At 32.4% G+C, this 12965-nt stretch overlaps 1 pseudogene; it reads left to right on the top strand.

Annotated features, from left to right (window-relative positions):
* The first annotated feature begins 9769 nt into the window (after positions 1-9769).
* The window catches only part of LOC149558225 (uncharacterized), a 30528-nt pseudogene continuing 27332 nt past the window's right edge, over positions 9770-12965 (top strand).

Here is a 12965-nt window from a genome sequence, read left to right on the forward strand (position 1 = left end):
ATTTAGACTAGGTATAGAAGCCTAATCCATTGCAACTTAATCTTTTGCTTCTAGGATCTTATGGATACAAAATTACAAAGATATTCCTCCTAAAGTTGTTTTAAGTATTTTAATTATTGTGAGCCCACTTATTTTCTATTTAATATTGTATTATAATTATTATTTACTATTTATAATAATGTTTAATTAATATTTATATTATGAATATATGTAATTGTTTTAATCTTCAATCTATATATGTAGATTTTAATATAACTATTATGTAAATTATATATTATAAAATTGATTATTATTTCATTATACATTACATTGTTATTGTGTAATATATTCTATCATATTTCATATGATTTTAGTTATATCATTATTTACTTTAATAACTTAGTATGTAACAATGATTATTATATACAATACTTTATATATTTATTAAAATAATTATTATAAGTATTTTATTAAATTTATTTTTTGACCCATATTGTCATAATTAGGGGACATGACAGGGCCACCTCTCTCAAATTTGCTTGTCCTCAAGCAACGTATGTGGTTCATAGCTAAAATTCATTCTTTTCCCTACATATGAGTTAAAATACTTGCAAAGTACACATGTTAGTATATGATAGTCTATGAATGAAGATACAAAGTAGACACATTAATACATGAAGACACAATGCAAACACAAGGTAGGCACATGAATGCAGGAAGACACGAAGCAAACATATTAATGCACAAAGACACGATGTAGACACATAGTATACATGTTAGAATCCTACTTACAATTTGCAATATGAAAAGGTGAGAAAATGTTCTTAAAGATGCATATTTTTAACAAAATTTCTTTAGCTAGTACTACAATAGGGTGTATAATTTCATAGTGGATGGTAGATTTACTATTGCTTGAATTTGGACATGCTCAACTTTGGACTCCCTCAGATTTTTATCCATATTGAGATTCTCTTGCCCCAACACGACCGATTTACTCCTCTCCCTATGCACACTCCCTACCCACTAGGAACATGTTTAATTTTGATGTGGATGGTAGATTTACTGCCTCTCAAGTTTGGACAAGCTCAGCTTGGGGCTTCCTCAAATCTTTATCCATATTGGGGATTCTATTGCCCCAATGCGACCGATTTACTCCTCACCCTATGCACACTCCCTATCCATCATAAACTTAAGCACAAATATTTTGAATAATATCCCCTTCTGAGACCTTTCTTTATAATCCCAAATTCGTTTGTCCCTTGAAGTCACAACTATAACCTTTCTTTCCAAATTTTTGTATTGAATATACATGGACCCTTCCTTTAACTTTTTTTGAAGTCCACAATATTTGATGAATATGAAATGGCTTCTTCTTATGATGTATTTTTAATTTCTTCTAATTCCCAACTTAAGAGTTAAAATAGACTTTTACGCTATATTGTTTGAACTTTACTTTAATAATTAACTTTGTCTTTGGTGGTTCCGTACAATTTTGGCTTTTCCCATAAAAGTCTGCCATGTAAATCTTAAGCTTGATTTTCTGCTCCACTCTTATTCTTCGGATCTAATATAATATTGTATTATTTTCCTTATAAGTGTTAAACATAATATTCTACGCTCCTTCACTTTTGTAAACCTCTGTATATGTCATATTATGGATCACCCGAGAATCAAAATTGCATAGTATGTGATCTTTATTTAGTCATTGTTTTTGTTGTCTTCCCTAATTCAATTATTTCTTTGATTACTTGCTTTTAATCGCTAATCCTTTGACCTTTTCCTTGGCTGGTCACTGATTACACAAGTTATGAATTTCCTTTGTTGTTCTTCTATGAGGATTCTTCACTATTTTATTAATATTGTTGTTATTCCACGAAGAAGTCTCAATGTAATGTCCTTGGACTATGAGTTCTCGATACCATTCGTAAATGCACTCTCTAATTCTATTTTTTGGTTGTCATTTGAATAAGCTTGATGAATTGGTGTAGATCTATTGTTGATCATTGCTGACCTGTATCTTATTGTCCTCCTTGTTAAGTCATCATTAATAGTAATGTATTATGTTTTATTTTCCATTGCCTTGACCAATACTGTTTTCACTGATGCATCTACTACAGATGGTACCGATGAAACCCAATATTCCTTCTTCTGCATCGGATTCAGAGATCAAGCTTTAGTATACAACTTTCCCACTATTTTATTTATCATAGTTCATCTGCAGATGATTGTAATATTATAATGACCCTAGTTCAGTCATTATTTTCTCTCCCTATTTAATCATTGCAGATGTTCTTATTTACTTTGCCAAATATTCAAAGCCAAAATGTCTTTTATGTTTCTTTGACAAGTTTATTTTATAATGTTATCGCATTCTCTGTGAATGGTATGGATTGCAGGCATCGAACTTGTCATCTGCACATGTATTAATTATATTTATTAACTTCAGCCACTGGTTATGAAATCATCAAAGTACTCAGGAACTAGTAGCGAAGAATATGTGTGAGCATTGGCCCATTAGCGTGAACGGGAGAATAGTTCAACAATTGGAGATTTGTACTTGGAATGATGTATTGTCCCCAAGAATCATTCAGTCTTGAACTGTACTAATGAATGGTAATTGTTGTTTAGGCTTGATGGACCCTTTATTTGTAAATTAAGAATAATAAATAATGACCGTTCAACTTATTAACTTCCAGATTCATAATTATATTGTTCAATAATAATATGTGTGTTTCTTGATTAGAATGACAGCGATGGGCATATTATCTTTGATTTGGCCAATACCCAATATCTTCTATCGCAATATTCATTCTTTGTTTGGCATTTTGAAAAATATAGAGATAAGCATAGGTGCAATGTACAATAAATATACTGTCGAATGTAGTTCATGGGAAATCACCAGCAAAAATTAAATTGGTGATCATAAATTACGTAATAGTCTTAATGATTGTAAACAACCATGATGATTGTGAACTGTACTGGGATTGATAGAAATCCACATAATAATGTATTTAATCTTCTCATCCAAATTCTATAATGTTGCATTCTTCAAACTCAACCATTTAAAGATAACTGAGGTTAAATCTTCTTTCACAAGATGGCAAGATCATGCTCTAATACCATTTGTAATGATCCTTGTATGCTATTACCTAATCTTTTCAGGTTTTGCCCATTTCTTTCGTTGATGATCCCATTTTTTGGTGTGTAATATTATTATATATCTTATTTAGAGACGGGGTGTGTCCTTTCATTTAATTTGTTATATTTGTTTATTAATATTAGTATTTTAATTATTATTTACTATTAATAATAATGTTTAATTAATATTTAGATTATGAATATATGTAATTTTTTTAATCTTCAATGTATATATTTAAATTTTAATATACCTATTATGTAAATTATATATTATAGAATTGAATATTATTTCATTATACATTACATTGTTATTATGTAATATATTGTACATCATATTTTATATGATTTTAATTATATCATTATTTACTTCAATAACTCAGTATGTAATAATTATTATATAAAATCTTTTATATATTTATTAAAATAATTATTATAAGTATTTTATTACATTTTTTTTTTCACCCATATTGTCATAATTAGGGGACATGATAATCTAGATCGGAGCTATGCAAGTCTAATAAAAAAAATTCCACTCTCTACTTGAAACAATTTATGGTGTGTGTTAGATGGGGGTATTGGTCCTAGTGACCTTACCATCTACAATCACCTCGATTTTCATCTTCAGGGAGGGGTCTAAGGGGCTACAAGTCAATGGTTCCATGGTCTTCACAAACATCATAGGAAGAAGATGAAGAGTTGGGTGAATCGCGAGGGGCATTGGACTCCTCCTCCACCTAGAGTTCTTAAAGTTAACATTGATGGTCTTCCTGGGAGATTCTAGATCCCACTAGCATTGGGGGAATGATTCTTTGTAGTTCTAGTGATGTCTAATTTCTATTCTTTGTACATAACCTAGGTTGTCATAGTAACAATATTATGGAGGTGTTGGTCATCTTACATGTTGTGGAGCAATGTTGTTTGAGGGGATGGCATTGGATTATTTGTGAATCTGACTCCCAAGTGGTTGTGAACTTTCTTACTTTGTAGTCACTTGAGGATGTTAATTGGCCCCTGGCTTGAGTTTTAAATCATAGTCCTCTCTTTTGTAGAACTCTAGAGTTGGTTTGTTTTAGTTACATCCCTCAGGAGTGGAATGGAGTTGTGGATTGCTTGGTTAAATAAGCTTTTGATAGTGTGCTAGATCGGACTATATCAAATAGAGGGCAATTACCCCTGAATTATCTCGTGGATTTGATGACTTTTTTGATTGGGATTGAGCTTCTTGTTGATCTCTCTCTTTTGTATCTTTTCTTTTCTTAATTAATTTAACCTCTCTTTTAGTAAGAATAGTCAAGTTGCACCAAAATTGAAATAAGAATTTATCCTAGAAACCATTGTTTGGAGAGAATTAGCTGGAAGAGACAATACTCCAACTTGTATTTCTTACCTTGGCTAGACAAACCAAAAAGAGTAAGATAAAACAAAACTACTAAGTATTGTTTTAACTACAAAATGTGTTTAACAATGTATAAATACAAATGTCGTATGAGGTTAGTTGCTTATGAGAAAGGTAAAATTGGAACCTTTCCTATTTTAAAACAATTACTTGAAATCCAAAAGTAAGTTTTGAAAAATAGGGAGTTGAAAATGTGCAACAATTGTTTATTGAAAAAAAATGACATCCTTTATTTTATTTTCCCTCCTTTTAAGTTTTCTAATTTATCTTTCTATTCCATTAAAATCATTTTATGGCTTTGAAAGATTGAAGCACCTATAATAGCATAGGTATTTTTATTGGGTCTACGAAAGAGGTTTCAATCTAGGAAGGGGTTAATTTTTTCCAACTCTTGAAAGAGATCTAGTACAATAACTGTGATAGTTTTGTTACAGTCATCCTCAATTAAGAGCCCCCAAAAATGTAAACACATGTACTAATAGTCCTTTTTAAGCTTTTGGTGAGTTATTGACCAATTTGTGCACCAATATTGGGGCATTTCTTAAAGACTACTAATTGTCTTTTAGTAAGCAAATATTGGTGCACAAACATAGGGGTATAGGGGTAGCATTTTGAAATAATAATGTTGACCACTTTGCGCTCCACAATCCATACAAGATATATTTGAATACCCAAAAGTTCAAACTTTAGCTTTAAGCTCTCCATTCATTGAGGTATAGTGAAAAATCAAAATCCAACTTATAGATTAGGAGCTCTATGTGATTAGGCATGTGAAGTTAGCTTAGATGATTACTAAGTATTTTGTCCTACATAGACTTCAACTCCATATAATCATCTTATTAACTCCTTTAAAAAATTGTAACTTCAATATACCATGTCCAAAGGGATTCTTTTATTTTATAGTGTCAAATATTTCAATAAATTATCTAAAATAAATAGCTAATAAAACACTTTCATTGCTTACAATACCTTATATACATTATGTTTCAAAGAATCCACATTATAGTAGAAATCACTCTAAGCTATGTTTAATACCTACAAATATTTTGGCCTGTGGAAATAACTTCAACATTAACTAGAATTTTCACAATCATCAAAAAGCTATTACATTTGATAGAATTTTCCAAAATTATCAAATAATTGAACTGAATAGAATTTTCCCCAATCAATTATGAAAATATATATAGACATAGAATTTTCCATAATTATCAAATAACATTATTCATGAGAATATATACACGGTCATAGAATTTTGTGCAATTATCAAATACTTTTGTTTATGAGAATATATATAGATATAGAATTTTGGAGAATTATCAAATATCTTTGTTTACAAAAATATATATGGACATTTGGCTTCTGTTTCTGAGAGTGAGAAGAGTTAACAAGTGTAATAGTTAATAAGTGTAGGAGCAAGTAGGTGATTTGTTTAGATTAAAAAACTACTGCGTTTAATTCTGCCTTGGCATATAATCCTTCTGATGGAACTTCAAAGAGGTTTTCAGTTTAAGACAGAGGCCGGAAAGGCAAAAGATATACGCTTACAATTTGATGAACTTGTTCTCTCGTGGCTATTTTTGGGCTTTCAATTTAAGCAAGTGGTCAGTGATCACTAATGTAATGAATTGCATTATTAAGTAATACTGAGAGTTCTAGATTTTAACATTGACAAAACTGTCACTCATTTACAGAGTTTTGAAATTATTGATGAAAGAAATTTAACTTTAAGATCTATATTTTGTCTATAGGTTTTTCAAATTAAATAATTCTGACAACTGTGTATTTTGTTATTTTAAGATAATTTATTTGATTTGATATTACTGTTAATATTTGTTACTGTTAACTCTATGCTGACAGCTATGCTATATTTGCAATCTTAGATTTAGAGAACAAATGTTGAGACTTGTTAAATTTTTCAACAGGTGTATATAATACGACCAATGAGATCGCGATTCTTTAAATTAGCTGCATGGAGATGTATATAATAAGACCAATGCCGATGAACATAGCAAATGTAGTAGCGGGTCTCACATTTCTGATTCATTGTAGAACAATTACTTGCCCTTTATTATACGGTGACTTAATAATGAAGTCAAATTATAGATTATCTATTAAGGCTACCTAATCTGATCTTCAGACTGGTTACACTGTTACATTATCTTATGTTGTTCAAATGCATTTATTTATTAAACACGACAGAAATGTAGCGCTCTCTGAGACCCTACTGTTTCTGTGTAGCTATGAAATGATATAATTTAATTTCTTTCCCTGTGGGAACAACATGGTTGCTATCTTGAAAATAACAACTTTCTACTTCTTGGTCCATTCAGACTTATGCAGAATATTTGTACTTGTTGGGTGATGCGACGCGTTCCCCTGCCCACAGGTGGTTAATTATGTGGTGTTCCATGTACAGTTCTTCTTCTACATTACCATGTAGGAAAGCGGTTTTCACATCAAGTTGTTCTAATTCAAGATCCCATGCAGCTAGTTCGGATTAGCAGCTGCATAGGATCTTGAATTAGAACAACTTGATGTGAAAACCGCTTTCCTACATGGTAATGTAGAAGAAGAACTATACATGGAACACCACATAATTAACCACCTGTGGGCAGGGGAGCGCGTCGCATCACCCAACAGTACTATTATATTGTATAATTAATAGTTAATAGCTATCTTGAAAATAACAACTTTCTACGCAGCACTCGGTTTTCTCCATCTTATCTACTTTGAAATTTATCTCCATTTGGTCCACAAAAAACTTCCGCTCTCTGGCCGAATCTGTCATGGAGTGTTAGAAATAGTTAAAAAAATATCATGTGGATCCACATTTGTTATAACCGCTGTAGATTTTCTTGCTAAATGGATATGGATGTTGTCCTCCAGAATAGATCATACAACATTATCTCCTTATCCTCTAGAAACATCTTTTATTAATTCCCTCATATCATAGGCTCTCTATAAATAGAGGCCATTGCATTGGTTTGTAACTAATCAGATGAGTGAATAACAATATGCTGTTCTTTTCAGTCTCATTGTAAGAGTGTTTATTTCTGATATCTTTCTCATTGTCTAGTACTTGTATTGCTGCTGATATATCAGTTCTGAGTAGATATCAGACTTCCTATTTTTCAATATGGTATCAGAGCATTTGTGATTCTTGGGCAGTGCTAGCTTGTCTTTGTGTAGAATTCCAGTCGTTTGCAGCGGGCATAAATCTCATTGAGCAGCATTTTTTTTTGGTAAAGCAATTACTATACAAATTTGGTGAGAATTTCTTTAACTGGTTATCTTTACAGTGCTGAAAGTTCTGATTTTTTTTCTTTCTCATCCAAAAAGGAGAGAAGTTGATTAATGGATTCTCTTGGTGTTCCTCTACCATCAATTAAATTGAATGGAAAGAATTACTATGATTGGGTTTCACAAATTGAATTGTCTCTAACTCTACAAAACTGTTATGATATTGCTAATGGTAGTGAGCAGAGACCAATAGGTGCTGGAAAAGAATGTGATAATTGGGATAGGAGAGACAAGAAGGCAGCAGCTTTGATAAAGTTAACACTTTCAGAAGAAGTATTTCCAGAAGTTCGAAATGAAAGAAGTGGAGTGTAAGTATGGAAGATTCTAAAAAATTTGTATCAAAATTCAAGTGATGTATGGATTATATCTCTTACCACAGAGTTATATAATCTAAAATTAAAAGGCTCACAAGAAGTAGTGACTCATTTAAGTAAATTAAAAGAAAAGAAAAATGAATTGGCTTCTCTTGGAAAGAGCATAGATGATAAATATTTTGTGCAAATAATTTTACAAAGTCTTCCAGGCTCTTATCAATCTTTTATAAGGGGACTTGATACTGCTGATAAATTAAAAGGAATCAAACCTGATGAGTTGTGTGCAAAGTTGATTCAAGAAGAAAAACGTCAAATAAAAGAAAGAGAATCCTCTATTGTTGATTGTGAATCTCAAGCATTTGTAATAAAAGGAAAACAATATCATCAAAGGACACAAGATAATAGATCTAATGGAAAGAATTGGAAGTATGGAGATAATAATAATTCATATAGGAATCAAAATAGAAGTAAGTGGAAATGTCATTACTGTGGTAAGCAAGGACATAAATCTAATGAATGTTACAAAAGGATTAATGATTCAGAAAAAAACAAGTTTACAAAATCATTTGATTCAAAGAGGAATGCCTTTTGTGTAGCACTTAAAGCAAATAGTTCTTTTAAGGATGAATGGATAACTGATTCTGGTTGCACACAACATATGTCACATAATAAGGAGCAGTTTGACTTATTAAATGAAAGCAATGGTGAAAATATATATCTAGGAGATAATAGTTCTCTAAAAGTTCAAGGAAGTGGAAATGTTCAAGTAAATAATGGAATGTTCAAAAATGTGAAGCTTGTTCCTCAACTCTCAACAAATCTTCTATCTGTCTTTCAAATTGCAAATCAAGGATACTAAGTCGAGTTTTACAATGACAAATGCTTAGTCAAGGATGTGAATAAAAATTATGAAGTAACTGCAATTGGTAGAGTGGAAAATGGCCTTTATAAATTTCAAGAATTTGTTGAAAATAAAGATGTATGTGCTATTGCAAAGTATGATGATGTGAGCAGGTTGTGGCATGAGCGTATAGGACATGTAAACTATCAAAGTCTCAAGCTTATGGAGAAGTTGAAGATGGTGCATGGTCTACCAAGAATCTCTCCAACAAAAATAGTATTTGAAGGATGTGCAATGGGCAAGCAACATATAGAAAGTTTCCCACAAGAAAAATCATGGAGAGCAAAAACACCTTTGCACTTAGTCCATAGCGATGTGATGGGTCCTTTCAAAATGCCCTCACTTGGAGGTGCAAGGTATGTTCTCACATTCATAGATGACTATTCAAGAAAAATTTGGGTATACTTTCTACAAAAGAAAGATGAAGTTTTTCATAAATTTAAGGAGTTTAAGGTTCTAACTGAAAAGCAAAGTGGAAATTTTCTAAGAATTATAAGAACAGATAGGGGTTATGAATACATGAATAAAGAATTTTTGGAATTTTGTAAACAAAATGGCATAAAGAAAGAATCCACTATTTTCTACTCACCAAAACAAAATGGGGTAGCAGAAAGGAAAAATAGGACTATAATGGAAATGGTTAGGTCAATGCTCCATTCTAGAAATATAGAAGAACATCTTTGGGCTGAAGAAATTCATACAATAGTTTATATTTTAAATAGAACTCCTACAAAGGCTGTCATGAACATAACCCCTGAAGAAGCTTGGAGTGGAAGAAAGCCTACTGTATCTCATTTTCGTATTTTTGGTTGCACTGCTTATGCTCACATCCCTAATGAAAAAAGAAGTAAATTGGAAAGGAAAAGTGAAAAATACATCATGGTGGGATATAGTGAAGAATCAAAAGGATATAGGCTATATAATCCTAATACAAAGGAAATTCACATCAAAAGAAATGTTTGGTTTGATGAAGGCTTTGAGAATACTAATTCTTCTACATTTTCTCAAGTTCCTTTTTTTGAAGAAGATGAGCATATTGACACTAATGTTTCAGAACAAAATATGATATCTCCTACAAAAGGAAAAGAAGTGCAAGATGAAGATTCAAGCAGCAGTGATGATGAAGACACAAGAAATAAAGGAAAAACTCGAAGCATTCAAGAGGTCTATCAAGAAGGTCCCAATATTGTTGCTAACTATGCTCTCATGGCTAAGGTGATGCAGGTTGAAACTCCAAGCACATTTGAGGAAGCAAAAGGAAAAGAAGAATGGGAGGAGGCTATGCAAGAGGAGTACAACTCCTTGATGAAGAATGGAACTTGGGAATTAGCAACACTTCTAGAAGGAAAGAATGTGGTTAGTTGCAAATGGACCTACAAAACAAAGTTTGCATCAGATGGAGCAATTGAAATATACAAGGCAAGGTTAGTGGCCCATGGCTTTTTACAAGAAGAAGGTATTGACTATACTGAAACATTTGCCCCTGTTGCTAAAATGACTTCCATTCGAACTATTATAGCTTTAGCTGCAAAATGTGGATGGAAAATATTTCAAATGGATGTCAAAAGTGCTTTTTTATATGGAGACTTAGAAGAAGAAATTTATATGCAACAACCACTAGGATTTGTTAAACATGGTGAAGAACATCTAGTATGTAGATTGAAGAAATCTCTATATGGCCTTAAACAGGCTCCAAGAGCATGGTACTCCAAGATAAATGAATTCTTTCTAACAAATGGATTTAAAAGGAGCGAAGCTGACCCAGATGTCTATGTCAAGCACATTGAAGGTGAAATTGTTATCATTGTTTTATATGTCAATGATCTAATCATTATAGGAGATTCTAGCCAATGTATTGATGACATCAAGACACAACTTAAGAAATTTTTTGAGATAACTGATCTTGGATTGATGCACTATTTCTTGGGCATGCAAGTTTGGCAAGAAGATAGTAGGATCTTTCTTTCTCAAACCAAATATGCTATTGATGTATTAAAAAAAATTAATATGAGTGATTGTAAGCCATCTCCTACACCATGTGAAGTAGGTTTAAAATTAAGTGTTCATTCTAATCAAAAGAGAGTGGATGGCAAACTGTATAGGCAACTTGTTGGTAGTCTCTTGTATCTCACCATAAATAGACCGGACATTGCATATGTAGTTGGTGTTGTCTCTAGGTATATGGAAAATCCACATATTGAACATTGGAAGGCTACTAAGAGAATCTTGAAGTACATCAAAGGCACTTACAAGCTTGGCATTGAGTACCAACATGGAGGAGACCCTACTTTAGTAGGCTATATAGATTCTGATTATGTAGGTGATATTGATGATAGGAAATCAACTTTAGGATATATCTTCCACCTTGGATCCGGACCAATCTCTTGGAGAAGCAAGAAGCAATCTTCAGTGACACTATCATCAATAGAAGCTGAATATATTGCAGCATCAAAGGCATCTCAAGAAGCTCTATGGATCCGAAGATTACTTGAAGAGACCTGTCATCTACAAGCTCATCCAACTACCATATTTTGTGACAACCAAAGCACTATCAAACTTGCAAAGAATCCTGTCTACCATGCGAGATCCAAACATATTGAAGTTCATCATCACTTTGTTCAAGACCTCATGGAGAGTTAAGTCATCAAGTTACACTTCACAGGCACTGAAGATCAAGTTGCAGATATTTTTACCAAATCATTGTCTACAGTCAAATTTCTCAAATTTTGAACCTTGTTATGGCTCAAAGAAGTTAATGTTTAACTTTATTCTTTTTTTAATTTCTCCCACACAATATTTTTTGTGGTAGAAATTGAGGGAGGGTGTTAGAAATAGTAAAAAAACATCATGTGGATCCACATCTGTTATAACCGCTGCAGATTTTCTTGCTAAATGGATATGGATGCTGTCCTCCAGAATAGATCATACAGCATTATCTCCTTATCCTTTAGAAACATCTTTTATTAATTCCCTCCTTTCATAGGCTCTCTATAAATAGAGGCCATTGCATTGGTTTTTAATTAATCAGATGACTGAATAACAATATGCTGTTCTTTTTAGTCTCATTGTAAGAGTGTTTATTTCTGATATCTTTCTCATTGTCTAGTACTTGTATTGCTACTGATATATCAATTCTGAGTAGATATCAGACTTCCTATTTTTCAATATGGAGATTTCTATTTCCACCACAAAAATCCTCTGCGATCTGAATGAGGAGTTTCATCAGTATCAGCCTCTCGCCATCAAAATCCCCTTCGATGTCAACAATAAATGTAATGTGTTTCTCAGCTTTCAGGGAAAACATGTGAGAACAACTTTTGTCGACCATCTTTACGAAGCTCTCTCTGGAACGGGACTTAGGGTTTCCTCGATAGCGAAGAATTGGTGAAAGGGAAAGAAATTGAGTCCAGCTTGAAAATAGCCATTCAAACAAGCGATATATTCATACCAATATTTTCCAATAACTATGCAGAATCAACATGGTGTCTGAAGAAGTTCCAGATGTGTCCATGTAATGTTTTTATCATTCCTCTCTTCTATGATGTGGAGCCCTCTGATGTTCGCTATCCCTAGAGAAAGGGAGGTCTATTCGAAGGGGCATTCAAGAAACATTAGAGTCACTCAGATTGGCAGGATGAGAAAACTATCGAGGAATGGAAGAATACTCATCATCAAATATCTTCTCTTTCTAGGTGGACAAGGGCAAATGAATTAGGGTAAATTTTTTGCTTCCCTCTTCTCAATTACCCACTATAAAAACAACAAAGGGGAACATTTTGTTTGTGGAATAATTTTTTGGTTTAGAGTATCCTTAATTATTAATCAATTATCTGTCCAAAATAAGATTATAATTTAGGTAAGGGTTAAGGGGCGTAAGCTCTAGTTTTGAGAAAGAGGGTGTTCTTATGAATTAAGTTTTGTTTAGTTAAAAGATTAT

This window comes from Cupressus sempervirens, chromosome 5 (assembly GCF_028749045.1).
Source record: "Cupressus sempervirens isolate cs-2001-9-10 chromosome 5, ASM2874904v1, whole genome shotgun sequence".
NCBI classification, from domain to species: domain Eukaryota; kingdom Viridiplantae; phylum Streptophyta; class Pinopsida; order Cupressales; family Cupressaceae; genus Cupressus; species Cupressus sempervirens.